We start from the raw sequence: 17,430 nt of genomic DNA, 5'->3' as shown, positions 1-17,430 counted from the left end.
AATAAATATAAAAAACATGTTAAATTTCATGGCAAGGAAGATATATGAAGATATGTGGTCAAAATTTATTTTAAATCCATCAATAACATATGTGAATTTTGCTTAGGGCCACAATTGGCATTGTCCATATTTATCTATCAAATCTCTTTGGCATTGGGGAAAAAATGAACTTCTGGTCAAAGTTGCCTTTGTTCAGCAGAACTAGTTGCTGCATTAAGTAACTGATATGGAAAAGTTCTATGCTGTAAGTGTTCCAAGTATCTAGAAGACACCTGTCCTAAAGTCAATGCAGAAAATAGCATCATGAGTAAAAGTGGATAAGACAAATCACTTGGCAAAGTTACCAGAAGGATAGTGTCATTTTATTAATTCAGCATCTATGGTTTGGGGAAGCATTCAAGTGTCATTCCAGTACAAATGGAAGCTGGGCAGAACAGCCTCAATAAAATTGAGCAAGAAAATTCTCCATGATATTGTTCTGATGGTGACATCATACCAACTCATCATCACTCAGATTAAATGAAAAAGCAATTATGTTATACAGTACAGTTTTTAAAAAAATCTTACACTGATGCCAGACTTATAAGAGTTCCAAATCTATTTTGAGTCACCTTTTGGCATCTTATTGCACTAGCTTCTAGGAAAGAGCCATCCAATCAAGCAAGCTAGAAACTACAGGGAATCATATGATAAGATAAAAGCCTTGAAAGACAATTCTCTGATTATAGCAGCATGTAGTAGTATTACCACAGCTAAGGGATTTGTTGCTGACATTTTTGCCTTATACTCTGCTTCTGAGAGGTTCTTAACTTGGTCTTTTCAAGTTCATTTTTATTGGGTCAAAAAGTAGCACTCTGTTAAACTACAATATATACCTATAAAAGGATGATAGTTTTAGTTTATATAAAAAAGATTGCTTTCCCTTGTAATATCAACAGCTATGTTCTCTTGGCCACACATTCAGCTTTGTAGCATTAACTGTTCAAACTAATTTTTTTTTCTGATTACCCTCACTAGTGTCTTATATAACTCAATGATCAAAGCAGATAGGAGTCTATGAGCTTCCTGGGAGAATTAGAAGAAATCACAAATCACACAGCATTTAAAAGTATGTTCTGTGCACCCCAGTGATTATATGTCATGATCTTGTTGTTACAGCATGCCCATGAAAATTTTCTGGTTCACATACAGCTTCTAACTCTTCTCTTACATATGTATCCAGGAACATTGCATGCTCCCCTCCAAATCTTCCTCCTCATATAAGCTAAAACTTTGTTATTTTTTTCAATCATTTCACTATACCATGTTTCCATTCTGCAATAAATTTTTTTTTGATAAAGTCAGTTTAATTTTTTTTAAAGAGGAGACAGTAGCAAAGATCCCCATCGATCTGGTTCTTTTGGAAGAGAAAACTTTCCATCAAATGGTTCTTGGACCCTCCAAATCCAGTTTCTGTCCATTAACATATCAGAAAAAAAGAAATGTGATACCAGGAACAGGATGCATAAAGATTTGAGGACTATCAACAGCTTTCTACCTGTGTTCAGTTATCAATATCTTAACAGATTATTATTTTTTCCACTAGGATGTTAGGAAGCCAATTACGACTTTTACTAATATCTTGATTCCCTCCTCTACCTACTATTTGCTAACACATTAAGCCAGACAAGCTGCGGATCCTACACCCAGACCCCCCATCCCCAATAACAAGGAAAAGACTCCATGACAGTTAATGATTGACAAGTCAGCCCATGGGAATAAGGGGGAGGGGCATCCACTCACATCACCTGGGGAGGGGGCATGTGATGACAGGGCCCTACTTCCCTGCTAGGTGCTCATAGAGCCAAGGCATATAGTTGTCCCATTCAGCCTGGTTGAAGGCGCCGGTAATGGGGACCAAAAGCTTGTACTTGCTGTGGAAGGAAGCCACCTTGAACTTGCTCCAGTAGTCCCCGGAGTGATTGGACAGGATAGGTTCATTATATTTGAGTGAACCCTTCTGCTCATGAACAAGCCACACACAGAAGTGAAGACCTGTTTCCTTGGGAGGGGGGCAGAACCCTCATAATCTGAGAGGACAAAGCCACTGCTGATATCATTGCCCTTTATACTGACCACCAGGAAGTGGTGCCACTCCTGGAATTTGGGGTCCTTCCTGCTGGTAGCATCTGGGTCTGTGAGGACCAGAGTGCAGAGTTTCGAGGGGTTGTAGCCCTGCCATCCAATGCTCACTGGATGGCCCTTCACCTGGGTGGACATCAGCACTTGGCCCAGTTTGAGGATCTCATTGTCCTGAACTTGATGTTGAGTGGGTACTGTGGCTTCTCGTCTACCTCCCACAGGCTCAGTCCACAAGCTCAGATCCACTGGTATGGCACATGGCAGGGGAAGACGATGGCAGAGGAGGCTTCAACAGAAAACAGCATGAGCAACAGGGCGAGAATGCCGCATGAGTTGTGGGGGTTGGGGCCGAAGCACCTCCATTCTGCAATATTGTTACTTTTTTTTAATCTTAGTCTTTTCTTTCCTTATTCTTGCCACATAAAATTAACACTTCATACACTTGAGCTACAACTTCTCATCTGCTTTATTTTATGCTGGACTAATATTAGCTGTCTAACTTGTGTTATCCTTCTTATTTGCGATTATGCTTCCAACAGACAGAGATCTTATTCATTACTTTTTATATGAGAAGGTAGATTCTTCTTCAAGCTTTCAACAAGTTGAATAGTAACATGGCTATTTGAGGTATGAAAAGTAAAATGCCAAGTGGTATTAACTCAAAAATTTTATGTTTGTGATATTATCAATCAACAAAAATTTAATAAGCATCTACTAACAGAAGTACTATGATAGAACTTGAAGATTCAAAGACAAAATAGTTTCTGCTTTATTAGATGGATTGAGAAGAATATAATACTATCTAACTACATATAACTTAAGATAATTTGATTTGGTAAATATCACTAATTAGAAGCATTAATGGAAGAGGTAGCATTTCAATTAAACCTTGAAGGAAGACAGAGATTCTGAGAGATAGAAATTATTTTTGTTCAAACTGTCTCTTTTAATATAATCTTAAATTTGCTTTTTTTGCCTGCCAGCTTTATAAGCCTTGATTATACTTTGTCATCTCACATTTTGCTCAGTTATCTAGCCAGGCCTGGTAGTTGTAGAGTTAATTTTTTGAGCTCAAGTATAAGATTTACATTTATTTCTACTGAATTTCATCTCACTATATCAGGTCCAATGGTGGTGGTGATGGTGGTAGTAGCTGTTGTCTTTCAGTATTGAAAAGTACCACACCAATCAACCAAGTGACTGTGGTGATGTCCTTGCACAATTCTGTTTATTTTAGAGAGGGGCATGATGTACAAAGCATCCTTCTCATTTGCCTTTACCAGAACTATTCCAGACTTTGGTGATGGTCTGGCTGCTGTGGGAGTCTCTTGGTCTTGAATTGGTTTCTCTTCCTCCCATATCAGGGAGTTACCATGACAACATTAATACCAGGCAAGCAACAGCATGTGACATCTGGTGAAAGAAGGTGACAACTCGATACATCCTGGTCTCTCTTGATAGACTAATTATCAGTTTGGCCCTGGTCCTTTCTCTCAAACTTTCCTTGGTTTCTCTTCCTCCCTTATCAGTGAGGCACTATGGCATAACCTGGTTGGATGACCGATTTGCACTTAGGACTACTATGGACCTCCCCTAGAGTTTCCTCTGGCTTTGCCCTGACCAGGTAGAGTTCATATATGTACCAGTTCAAATGAGATCTTTTTGGATCCTGATCTGTTATTTTGATAAATATAGTCTCTAACCTTTATTCTGATTACTGATTAAAATACTCAAAGGAACAGAGATTTGTACAGATCTCTGAGGTTTTCTAAAAGTTCTCCTTCCAAGTTGCCATTGAATCATTAGTAACATTAGTGTTATCCTGATTAGTAAGGAGTCTTTGGGTTTGTACAATCAACCAGTTCTGAAGCCAACTAACTGTATTAGTATCATTAGCAAGAAGAACTTTCTCCAAATGCTTAATTAAAACTTTTGCCCAAACTATATCCACAGCATTCTCCTAAGGTGACTGTCTAATAATCCTGTCAAAAAAGAATTTATCATCTGCTCTTTTATAAACCCAATTTTATTTTATTTTTAGTTCCAAATCTTCCCCCTGCTTCACTACCCACTGAAAAGAAATCCAGAGGAATTATTTTTCTATCACTGCTATATCTTGCCTCCATATCATGCTTGTGATATATTTCGTGTACTCATTTATTTCCTCACATTCAAGTACTCTATGTAGGATCTTGTGAAATTCTATTCCCTTCCATTTCATCAAGGATCTTATTTCTGTAATCTTTTTTTTAATACTTTTTTTTTAGTTTTTTTGCAAGGCAATAGGGTTAAGTGGCTTGCCCAAGGCCACAGAGCTAGATGATTGTTGGGTTTTTTTTTTTTAGTTTTTGCAAGGCAAATGGGGTTAAGTGGCTTGCCCAAGGCCACACAGCTAGGTAATTATTAAGTGTCTGAGGCCAGATTTGAACTCAGGTGCTCCTGACTCCAGGCCTGGTGCTTTATCCATTGCGCCACCTAACCCCCCCTTAAATACATTTTTTTTTTTTTACATTTTTGCAAGACAAATGGAGTTAAGTGTCTGAGGCTGGGTTTGAACTCAGGTACTCCTGACTCCAGGGCCAGTGTTCTATCCACTGCACCACCTAGCCACCCCTTAAATACATTTTCAATATCTCCTTCTCTATGTGATCCCTTCCCATTTAACTACAGATATGCTCAAGTTTCTCCAATCCTAAACTCAAAACAAAATACCTTTCCTTGACCTTTCTAAATCATTCAGCTATCAATTAATAATCTCTTCTTGGAAATGTCTTGGAAAATATATCTATATTGCATACTTTTCTTTAGCTCTTATAATCTAGTTTTTAACATCACAACTCTTCAAAAATGCTCCCAGAGGCCATCAATGATCTTTTTTTAAAACATTTTATTGATATCTTTAATTTTAGGTAGATTTCTCTTTGTATTCACCTCTTTTTCTCCTTCCCAAAGAACTGTCCAATAGAACAAAGGTCTTTGAAAAAGGAAAAGGAAAAAAAGAGGAAGGGAAAGAATTTAACAAAATTAATTCATGGAGAAAAATTTGATGTTATATGTAATGTTGGATACTCATGAATTCTTTCTACTCCCTGTAACACATACACACTCTCTCTCTCTCTCTCTCTCTCTCTCCCCCTCTAGAAGAGAGTAAGGAGGGCATGTATTCCCATATCTTTTGGGGGGAACCAAATTTTATTTTTTTAAAAAAAATTTCATCATTCATTTTCTATTGTTATATAGTTGTCCTTTCTATTTACATTGTTACAGTCATTGTCTAGGTTGTTTTCTTGGCTCTGCTTAATTCATTTTGCAACTGCTCATGTAAATCTTTCAAAGCTTCTCTGTACTTATGTTTGTCATTACTTATAACAAAGAAGTACATAACATTCATGTACCACAATTTGTTCATCAAAATTCTCCAAATGACAAGCATTTACTTGGTTTCCAACTCATTTCTTCTAGAAAAGCAAATACGAAACATTTCTTTTTCTCAGTGAACTATTTGATGTATATGCCTGAAAATGAAATTTCTAGGTCAATGGATATGAAAATTTTAGGCAATTTGCACGACTCTAAAATGTTTTGTAAAATGGTTGTACTAATTCACAGCTCCACCAAAATTAAGTCAATGTTCATTCCACAACCCCTCTAAAATGGACTATTTCCACCTTTTGTTACCTTTATAAACTGGTTAGGGTGTGAGGTAAAACCTTAGGGTTGTTTCATCATGAGTGATTTGGAACATTCTTTAATATAGTCATAAATAACTTACAATCCGTCTTTTAAGAAATGCTTGATCACATTTGATACCTCCTAACTGAAAAATCCAATGGTCTTTTTTTGACCCTTATCTTCCTTGATTTCTCTTTATCATTAACCTATATTTACTCTCCCCTTCTTCTGGATGTTTTATCTTCCCTTGACTTCAGATTCTTCTACCATTCTAATTGCCCCATTTCCTCATCTCCATTTTGGCCTTTAAAAAATATTTAATTTTATTTTCAGTTCCAAATTCTTTTCTTTCCTCCATTCCTTCCCCAAACCACTGAAAAGGTAAGAAAACTAAAACCCTTCACAAATATGGATAGTCAGTTAAAAGAAATTCTCATTTTAGTTCTGTGGAAGAAAGGAAGGGAGAAGAAAAAAGGAGAAAGAAAAAACTGCTTCAATCTAGACTGAGTTCATCAGCTTTCTATCTGGGTTTGGAGAATATGTTTCATCATGAGTTTCACAATGAGGATGTTTCTTAAAGTTCTGTCTTCAGCTCTCTTTTCCTCTTTCTTTATCCTAGGTGTTCTTAACTTGGGATCTATTAAACTTGGTTGTTTTTTTTAAGTTTTTTTTCAAGGCAATGGGGTTAAGTGGCTTGCCCAAGGCCACACAGCTAAGTAATTTTTAACTGTCTGAGGCCGGATTTGAACTCTGGTACTCCTGATTCCAGGGACAGTGTTCTATGCTTGCACCACCTAGCAGCCCTCAACTTGGTTGCTTTTAAAAAAAAAATATTTTGATAATTGTATTCCAATGGAATTGTTTTCCTTTGTAGTGCTGTTATGTATTTAAAAAACATTCTAAGAAGGGACCATAGGTTTCACCAGACTGCCAAAGTTATCCATCACATAACAAAAGGTTAAGAATCCCTGCTTTATTCTCTTTTCCTTGGCAATTTTACTCTACCTCATGGCTTCAATATTATTTCTTTATATATAAGAACCAAGTCTCTATTTCTAGAACCAGACGTTCTTCTGATCTTGAGGCTGAAATCTCCAATTGCCCATAAGACATCTCTACCTTCACATTCTAAAATCAACAAATCCCAAACTAATTATCTTTTCTATCCAATTTATCCTTCTATCAGTGGTACCACTGCTTTGGTTATTTTAAACTTTAGTATTGTATGTTCTTCTCTTGATTTACATCCATTTAGTTACTAAGTCTTGTAAATTTATCTGTGCCAGGATGGGGGTGGGAGGGCAGAGATGTAGAATATTTCATATACTGTCAGATTCAGCCAATGTGTTGATTATTATTATTATGATATTTCTTATTTCCTGTTTCAGTAGAGTGGTGAATATGGAATTCAGATTACAAAGGGTTTAGAAATGGATGGTGAGGAAGGAGATGCCCCAAATTATAAAACTTTTTTTTTCTAAAGTAAAAGAGAAGAGACAGATAGGGTCTGTCTGTCGTGTCAAAATTATAAAAGCCTTCATGAAGGAAATGATCATAATCATTTGGAGTAACAAAAATAAAATTATTTTTAAGTTTACATTTCAACACAATATTAATCGAAGCATAACCAAAAAGAAGTTCAATAAATCAATAGAGAAAATGAATATTTGGCATTTTACTTCTTTGTGGACAAATTATATGCTGAAAATATTTTTCTTATACAAGTAAACATCTCTCCATGTCCTAAAATATACATTGTTTAAATAAGTGGAGTCAAAATTAACTCATTCTCTACCCTGTTTTAAAAGTCCCTAAAATATAGCAAGTTCTGGTTACTAACTATTCAGAATTAAGTTTATGAGAAGTGAATGAAGATTATAGAATGTCTTCTCCACAAAGCCTCCACTGAACGGTTTCAAATGTGTTATTTCTAATCACAGTTTGAATATAGCCATTAAGATATTCTTTTAGAAAGTCTAGAATTATTAGTTAGTATTTATTTTCCCTGCTCTGTTAAATCCTATGTAGTTTCAATAGAAAGGGGCCAGGGAAAAAAGCATTATATACATCAACAAAAATGCCTACACAGCATATTATTGACATTCTAGCTCATGAATTGCATTCTAACTTTAAAGAGACCTTCAACTCGCTCTACCTACTAAAGACTATATATCCCACCTTCCATTACACATTACATAAGTACAAGGCCAAAAGATTTTCATTATATTGATCTTAATGACTCAATATGCCATGTGAATAGAGGTATTGAATAAGCAAAGATATTCTTACCATTTGAAATTATAGCAAAAGGTCAAGTTATTATGCCTGTAACAGTTCCATTAGGAGTAATGATGTGAAAAGAAGTATTGCATTAATGCTCTGTGTTCTGTCTATGTTAATAGTGGGTCATTAAAAATCATAGTAGAACAATTTGCATTTGTCCTCAGATTGCAATAGGTCATTAACTGAAGTTGCCTCCTCCATTCTATTTCAATACTATTATAAAGAAACAAAGACTAATTTTAAACAACTCCAAATAACCTGAAGAATTGGAATAAGGCCAACAATAACACTAAATAAAAGAGCAAAAGTTATGACTATTTTTAACGTAATTTGCTGTCCTAAGAAAAAGTATATTAAATAACTGAGAAACAATAGAATTTAATATATATATATATAAAATGACTTTTCTTTGATGTTTCTGTTCAGTTGAATAACTTCCCACAAATAAGTAAAAGTGAAAATAAACCAATGATAGATGAGCAGATCATTGTAATATATTTAATATATACATTTTAATTTAATATATAATTTTTGATGAAGTCTGAAGCACAGAAGAGCTGAAACATCTAATTTGTTCAGAATACTGTGGATTGGCTATACTTCTTGACTAGAGGTTTCTTCATACCAAAGTGAGGGGCTCTCAATGCTGATTCTTCTGACTACTTGTGTTAGGAAGGGGAATACTATATGGAAGCTGAGTTTATGTTTAAAAAAATTAGTTTCAACAAACACATTTGAAGATGCACAGACTACCTTGTCTGTCTCGTATAAACAACCATAACTAGGATGAATCACCTGATAAAGCAACTGCCAAGATTCTATGACTTGGTGACAGTATATTCAGTTAGGTGGGAAATCCTGGCAATTCAAGTAACACATCAGAGTGTAGAAAGAGGATTCTTCAGTCAAGTTAGCAGACAAGCAGAACAAGGGATCTTAACTGGCTTCCTACTACTTGGTGTTGTACTAAAAGGCATGCTAGAAAACAGTCTCAAGAGCCCCAAGGAGCCACAATACTGTGGTTAAGATGTGAACTGACAAAGGGGACAAACAACTAATAAGGCAGGGGGGTGGCTAGGTGGTACAGTGGATAGAGCACTGGCCCTGGAGTCAGGAGTACCTGAGTTCAAACCTGGCCTCAGATATTTAATAATTACCTAGCTGTGTGGCCTTGGGCAAGCCACATTTGCCTTGCAAAAAAAAATAACTAAGAAGGCAGAAATTAGGATCATAATAGGCTGGTAAAAGTATCTGAGCAGAGATTTTAGAGCTGGGGAGGACCTCGGAGATCACTTAGTTCAAAACACTATTTTTACAGGTGAGGAAATTGAAATCCAAGAGAAATTAAACCACTCATTTACAGTCACCAAAGTGGCAAAAAAAAAAAAACAAATTATAAACCTGGGATCTCTAACTCCAAATCCACTTTTTTTTCCTTTGAAAAATTGTAAATAAAATCTGAAGCAAATGAACCACCTTAAGATGCTTATGAAACACTTTTCAAACACTAAAGTAATATATAAATGTCAGATAAAATAAAAATTATTATTAATATTACAGTAGGCAGTCCTGTATACCAGGAAAAGGATGATAAGGAGCAAGACCCAGATGGGTCTTCTTTCGGCAGCCTCAATTCCAATTTCTTCAGAACTCTTGGATTTCCCGATGGAAGGGAACTCAGAACTTTTCTATCTCAAACTTTATCTAAGTAAGGTATATTTCCCAGACTATAGAAGGGGAGGCACTAAAAATTCAGTGGATTAATTATCTTTTCATCTATATAAAATCTTTATGGGACTAATATACACATTCATATATAGTGTCCCAGTTGAGAGAAAATGAAAGTAAAAGGCAGACTTTTGCAAGTTATTTCCTAAACAGAACACATTTCTAATTACATAATTGACTGAAAAGTATAGAGTAAAAATAAATTCACTGTGCTAACTGGTTGGTTGACTGTTGCTGTTCTTAATCAAAGAGGACCAAAATGACATCACTAAGTTGTGGTCAAGGCACAGTTGTGTCTGATGACTGTGGCTGATCAGCCCAATGACCCATATAAGCATTTGGAATGGGGATGTCTCTAATTTGAACATCGCAGGTTTCTTTTGAGCTAAAGCAATTCTACTCTACTCATAGAGCACAGTGCTTTCTTTGATGAGAGCATGCCATGTTAAGTGGTCTCATGCCAGTGTCTGCTGTGTCATACAATCAATTCCAAAGTTCTTTGAGGATACCTTGAGAATGCTCTGACCTCCTTGTGAGTGCCTGCCTTTGCTAGTTCTCCATAAAACTGTTTTAGGTGAACATGAGTTTGACATTTCACCATTTCACCAAGGTGGTCAACCCATCAGTATTGTGCTCTTTGTGGCAGAGTTTGAATGCTTGACAGTTTAGTTTGAGAAAGGACTTCGGTATCCAATTCCCCTATCTTTCCAGATGAAATTCAGAATCTTCCTAAGACAATTCAAATAGAAGTAATTCAGTTTCTTGGTATGATGTTGGTATTCTGTCCAGGTTTCATAGACACACAACAATGAGGTCAGCACAATGGCTCTGTGGCCCTTCAGTATGGTGAGCAGTCTAATATCTCTTCTCTCTCAAACTTTTCTTCAGAGTCTCCAAAAACAGTAACTCTGGCAATTCAGCTACCAACCTCATCAACAATGTGTACACCCCAGTAAAGTATGCTGCCAAGGTAAACAAACTTATCCAAAGCATTCAATATTTTTCCATTTGCTATAACTCATGTGGATGGTGGAGTACCTGTGTTTTCTTGATGTAAATTATTAAAACAAATTAGCATAAGCAGCAGAGAATTGATCTATATTTTGTTGTATCTCAACCTCATAGATTGCATCAAGTGTGTAATCATATGCTAACAAATAGTTCCACACCAGTTCTCCCTCCTCTTTAGCCTTGGCTTGAAGCTGTTCCAAGTTAAATAATTTACCATCATTACAGTAGCTGACTTTGATGTCATTATCATCTTCAATGAAGTTGCCTAACAACATTACTGAAAACATCATGATAAAAAAAAAAGCATGGGAGCAAGCACCCAACCCTACTTCACTCCACTGGTGACTGGGAAAGCATGAGAGCATCATCCAGTATCCATAACCTATGCAAACATGTCATTGCAAGACATACAATACTGAAGAAAGTTTATGGTCAACCAAATTTTGCTTATTTATTATTAACTATTTGATCTGGAAACACCTAGAAGGCTTTCTTACCACAAAGTATCTCATATTCACATTTCAAAATCCTACAAGATTCTTTGAAAGATTGAAGAGATCATTGTGGATTTAGTCTTACAATGTTTTACAACAGTATGACAAGCTCATCAAAGATGTTTGATTTTATCAGTAAGTTGTCCAGCAGAATCTGAATGGAAGAAGGCTTCCATATTGTGAGGTCTTCCAAATACTCCTCTTTGCAAATTCCATCATGCTCATTTTAGAAAATCTAAAAACACTGAAAAAGCTCCTCTATAATCACTCAAGAGTCTAGCTTAACTATCTTTCTGTATACACTGTGTTCAGTTCTGGGAAACATTTTAAAAGGAGCATGGAGAAAATGGAGAGTAGAATCCAGAGGAGGGCAATAAAATATTGATTTCATGCCCCTTGAGGAAATGGAAATGTTCAAGAGAAGATTTGGGGAAGGGATACAATATAGTTTACTTCAAGTATCTATACTGTCATGTGGAAAAGGCAATGCTCTCCTTGATCACAGAAGGCAGAACTAGGAGCGATGAGTGGAATTTGTAAAGAAGAAAATTTTAGACTTCCTCTGAAAAAAAAGTTCTAATAATTATATCTATCTAAAGTGAAAAGGGTGACCTCAGGAGGTAATGGGTTCCTTCTCATAGTTGGAGGAGATCAATGGATAACCTTTTGGGGAATATTGTAGAGAGGATATTTCTTCAGGCAGCAGTTGGCTATCCCACCTTTCCTTCAATAGTCAAGCCATCTGAGTTTGTCTCCAATATCCTTATCACATAAAGTTCCCCCACTTTGCCTTCTCTCTCCTCTGTGCCAATTCTCCAGTCTTCTCCCTTCTGAGGCTAGAACTGACTTCTCAAGATAATTAAAATTTAACTAACACCCTCCCCAACATACTCAACCACCCCTGTTTCCTAAATCACATCATGGTTATGGCAGGTGCCCCTTAAAGGTTGATCTCAATAATCAGGGGCAATGATCTAAGAGTATGAGTCCTGCCTTTTGGGACAAAATGAGTTGTACAAACCTTATATATGATGTGACTGTTTCAATGATCTAAAATTATCTTTCTCCACTGAAAGTTACTTCTTTCAAAACTACTTCTATAACTGTTGAAGATACCACCATCCTCTCAGTCGCCTAGTTCACGCTCTTGGTGTTGGCTTGATTCCTTATGTTTGTTCACTAATGGTTCACAGCCAATCTGGCTGCTTGGTCTTCTCAATTCTACCTCCACAATATTGCTTGTATCTCTCCTTCCCAAGAGCCACAATTCTATTTCCAGCTTTCATCACATCTTACTTAGACTCTTATAAAAGTTTCCCTATTAGTCCCTCTACTTCAAATTTCTCTTCCCCATGAGCTTCCTAAAGCACGTTTGAATAACTAAATGCTCTGAAAAAACATCTGTATTTAATGCCTCCAGTTCTCTCATTCTCTTCTAACCCTCTGCAATCTGCTTTCTAACTTCTTCATTTAACTGAAACTACTCTATCCAACTACCAAGGATCTCTTTAAAGTGAAACTTAATAGCTTTATCTCAATCTTCATTCTTCTTTCCCTCCCAGCAGTTGACATTGCTGATTATCTCTTATATACTATCCCCCTCCCTAGATATTCTTGATACTGATCTCTGTTGGTTCTCATACTACTTGTTTGGCCATTCCTCAGTATTTATTGCTGGATCTTTATCCATGTTACTATCCCTAATTGTAGGTATTCCCCAGGGTTCTGGTTTGGTACCTCTTTTCTTTCTTTATCATTTCATTTGGAATCAATTCCCAGGACTATATAAAAACTCAAGCTTCTCTTGAGCTCCAGTCCCACATCACCAACTTTCTAATCAACATTTTGAACTGAATGTCTCATAGGTATCTCAAGTTCAACTTGATAATGAGTCATTATCTTCTGAACAGTCCTCTTCTCTGAACATCCTTTCTATTGGGGAAGGGACCATCATCCTTCCAGTCAACCAGTCATCTTTGACCCTTCACTGTTATTTACCCTTCTTATTTAATCAAGTTGCCAAATTTTGTCTTTTTCTGACTACATCTTTTGTATACATTCTCTCTTCACATTTATAGCTACCACCCTAGTCCAACCACTCAGGCTCCTCATCTGGACTATTAGAAAGACCTTCCAATTGGTTTATCTCAACTCCCTATTCACACTCTAATCCACTGTTCACAAAGCTGCAGAAGTGATTTTCATCAGGTGTTGGTCTGACCATGGCACACCTTCCCCTCCCAATAAATTTTGGTGCTTCTACATTACCTCCAGGATCGAATATAAAGTACTGTGTTTGGCATTTAAAGATATTCATAACCTGACTACCTAACCACCTTTCCTGTCTTTTTACATTTGACTCCTTTCCACAAAATCTATAATCCCTATTTACATATTGACTTACTTTGTGTTTCTTGAATATGATGCTTTGTCACTTTGTACTGGTTCCCTCTCCTGTCTGGAATGCTTTTCCTCTCCTCTTCCCATCCACAGCTTCCTTCTGCTGAAGGCTTTTCTCATTCCCTCTAGCTGCTAGAGTATTCCCTAAGAATTACTTATAATATACCCTTTATGTACTTTGTATGTATCTTTTTATTTTCAGGTTGTCTCCTACTGTAAGCTCCTTGAGGGCAGAGACTGTTTTCCCCTTTATTTGTATCTCCAGTACTTAGAACAATGCTTGTTGTAAAAATGAAATAAATGTTTGATGAATGACTGACCATGCCACTAACCTACTCAATAAATCTCTTTAGGATCAAATATTATTCATCTTTATTTCATCATTTTTCAGTTTTGTCTTTGTGTCAATTTTATAATGAACATAATCATTAGTGTTGTATATCATTTGAAAAAATATACATATAGGGATTTGTACTCAAGAAATTCTATTGATAGGGATGTAGAATTAAAAAGTCTGATTGAAAATAAAATAACAGTGAAATTAAAAAGTTGAATTTTTTTTTAAAAAATCCAGAAACAGGGGCAGCTAGGTGGCGCAGTGGATAGAGCACCAGCCCTGGAGTCAGGAGTACCAGAGTTCAAATCTGACCTTAGAGGCTTAATAATTACCTAGCTGTGTGGCCTTGGGAAGGTCACTTAATTCCATTTGCCTTGCAAAAACCTAAAAAAATTTTTAAAAAATTCAGAAACATACAGAATAAAGAACTTAAGAAAATCCAGTAGGAATTGTGGGACCATGGAAAGTCAGGGTAGCATTTAACTAGAGAACAAAGGATGTTTTAAATAACGTATTTCATAAATGCATATATTTTTACATGAGCAAATTTCTATGTTCATGGCACACAGGAGTTTATTTTATAGTAAATCAATCTAATGCCTAAATTACAACTTCGGACATCAAACCTTGTATATAATGTCAAATGCTTTCTTCTGCTCTTGATTCCAGTCCTAATTATTCAATATTATTTAGTTAACAAGTATTAAGTGACACTTTCACCTCATGGAGTTTATAGTCTTGTAAATTAAAGTTAAAAAGCACTAAAAGTAAAAAAGTAAAAAAAGTAAAAAAGATGAATCATATCTAGAGAATAAACTCTCCTATTGCAACTTTGCAGATAGGCGATTGATTATCTGGTAAATGGAATAAAATCTAAGTAAGGCTTTCATGAAGTTCACATTCCTGTTTGCTCTCAGTGTTGCTACCATCATCAATTCCTTGAAGGTATTATAGTTCTCTTCATTCCCTAACCATACAAAAAAACTAAAAATTTATTGCTCTTGTCATACGAACCTACAGACTTAATATCCCTAACAATAAAAAAATTGATGATTATCATCATTAGCATTCATGATATGACCTTGCATTTGAATAGTACTTTTCTTGGTGATTTAACTCCTTAACTTGTGAGGTGGGTGGGTTAAAAAGGGTTAAAAAATTTTAGTTCACAGATGAGTAAACTGAGTTCTAAAAAGATCAAGAAACTTCTACAAAGTCTTTTAGACAGACAGTGGTCAAAACAGTCGTAGATCTCAGGTTTATGAATCCTAGCCCAATTTTTTCTACTAGTGCATACTAGGTCACAGTTTATTGTTCACACTAGCTTTGGAGGAAGAGGTGTTCCTCATTTCTTCTAAATATAATTCCTTCTTTAGGTTTTATGTTTTATTCCCTTGTGAATTCTAATAGATAGTCTTTTGTTTCCACATAATTTTCTTCCTTTGCTACAATCCTGAATCTCTCTCTCTGTCTCTCTCTCTCTGTCTCTCTCTCTCTCTCTCTCTCTCTCTCTATATATATATATATATATATATATATATACACACATACATATATACATACATATAATTCACTTCTATCTTCAATAACAGATTTCTGTCTTAAAGATAAAATGGAGATCTTAATTAACACTGCTAATAATACTTTTTCTTTCTTCTACCAACAAACTTGGCCAATGCAGTTTACTCCTGTTGCTTCACCATTCACTCATCCCTTAATTTTTGCAACCTATCTTCTACTTCCACCATTAACAAGAATGATGGCTCACATATATGTGGATACACACACACATATCATTACAGACCATTATAACAGAAATAACTTGTATTACTAGTGTCTAGCACAATGCATAGTATATAGCACGTGCTTTAAAAGAGCATTGGTTTATTGATTTGTTTCTAATTAATCTCTCGGTTGTTCAACGTGACATTTAAGCTATCTTGGCCCCATCTGTAAATAGGGAGCCTCTAGAGAGAGCCTATGTGCTGTCTCTATCAATATTAATAATCATCAGTTTTAGAAGCGGTAAGACTCAGGGCTTCACTCTACCTCCACACACACCTATACACACACTGACACTCACACATATTATCTGAGCTATCTTGTTGCTGGAGGGCTTAGTTACCTACGTTTCACTTCTTTCTACACACTATCCTACTCTGTATCTCATCTTCACAGAATCAGACTCTCCCAAGTCATCCAATATAACAATTAGCTAATCTGATAAACTCAGTGTAATTAAATACCAGGGGAAGAAAGCTAAAGGTTTTGTTCTGTACTTCTCATTCCTAAGCCACACAAGATCTTCTGGTATAAAATTTTTATTTGGTCTTTCTATATACTGTAATGTATTATAATTTTTAAAAATTCAGATGTGCAATTTAATTGGCATAGGGACACACCCTTCACAATGCAGACTGGCAACTATTCCAAATGGATAGTTTAATAGAACTGACTAGAATATTGAAGTTAAAAAACTTGCCAGCATGAGTTCAAGATAGAACACGAACCTATGTCTTCCTGACTCTGATGCTGGCAATCTATTATGCCATGCTGCCTCTCATTTGTATAAATACAATAATGCATAACTGGGACAGGTGATATTAAGAAACTCTGGCATCAATTATAAAAATAGACACATACACACATGAACCCAAAAAAATGCAGATAAGCAAAGAAATGACTGTTTTCCCTAATGCTGTCAACTATTAGCCTAGATGACCTTTAAGATCTCTTTCATTTCTAATAAGATTTCTACAACCCTCTCTATGATATCATTACCCTGAGAGATAGGTGTTCCTATTTACAAATGAAGAACTGGAAATTCAGAGACATTAGGTCCCAATAATTACACCTGAAATTCATCTAGTTACTTGAGATGGAAAACTGAAGACAGAAGGACTCTTTATCTCCTTCATTTCCTACATCTCCTTCATCTTAGTTAACTGGTGACCAAGTTCTCTTGAATCTTGCTTCAAAATGACTTCCACATTTACCTCTCCTTTTTTTCTTTACTTTCATTTGTTTGTTTTCATTTATTCAACAAATATTACAATTATGTGCAAGATAATGTGGCTTGATAATTATGTACTTATTCTATAATCCATTTTGATAATTATATACATATAAATATGTATATTGCCTTGTTATATAACTACTCCCAGTGTTCATATATTGTTTTCAATGACATTTTAGGTCATCAATCTTCATAATAAGCAGCTACCCCATATTCCAGGGACTGTTAATGTTTTTTTTTGCCAGTCTGATGAAATTCATGGACCCCTTTCTGAGAATGCTTTCAAAGACAGTATTCACTTCAACTTTCCTAAGCCTCTGTTTTCTCATCTATAAAATGAGAGAATTGGACTAGATTACTTGATCCAT

The 17,430-nt window shown here is 35.7% G+C and overlaps 1 protein-coding gene and 1 pseudogene across 8 annotated transcripts in view; both read right to left on the bottom strand.

Moving 5' to 3' along the window:
• Window positions 1–17,430, bottom strand: part of BEND7 (BEN domain containing 7) — a 134,714-nt gene that overhangs the window by 19,743 nt on the left and 97,541 nt on the right. For 2 of the 8 annotated variants that reach the window (XM_074194099.1, XM_074194097.1), the window contains exon 8: window positions 2,322–17,430. This exon is cut by the window's right edge and continues 17,090 nt beyond it. The exons of the other annotated variants lie outside the window; for them this stretch is intronic. The gene's annotated coding sequence lies outside the window, so the exon portion shown is untranslated. Of the gene's footprint in view, window positions 1–2,321 lie in introns of those variants that run through there. 8 annotated transcript variants of the gene reach the window in all.
• On the bottom strand, window positions 3–2,409 carry LOC141493566 (phosphatidylethanolamine-binding protein 1 pseudogene; annotated as a pseudogene).

This window comes from Macrotis lagotis, chromosome 7 (assembly GCF_037893015.1).
Source record: "Macrotis lagotis isolate mMagLag1 chromosome 7, bilby.v1.9.chrom.fasta, whole genome shotgun sequence".
Lineage (NCBI taxonomy): Eukaryota > Metazoa > Chordata > Mammalia > Peramelemorphia > Peramelidae > Macrotis > Macrotis lagotis.
This window is presented reverse-complemented; position numbering and strand designations above follow the sequence as displayed.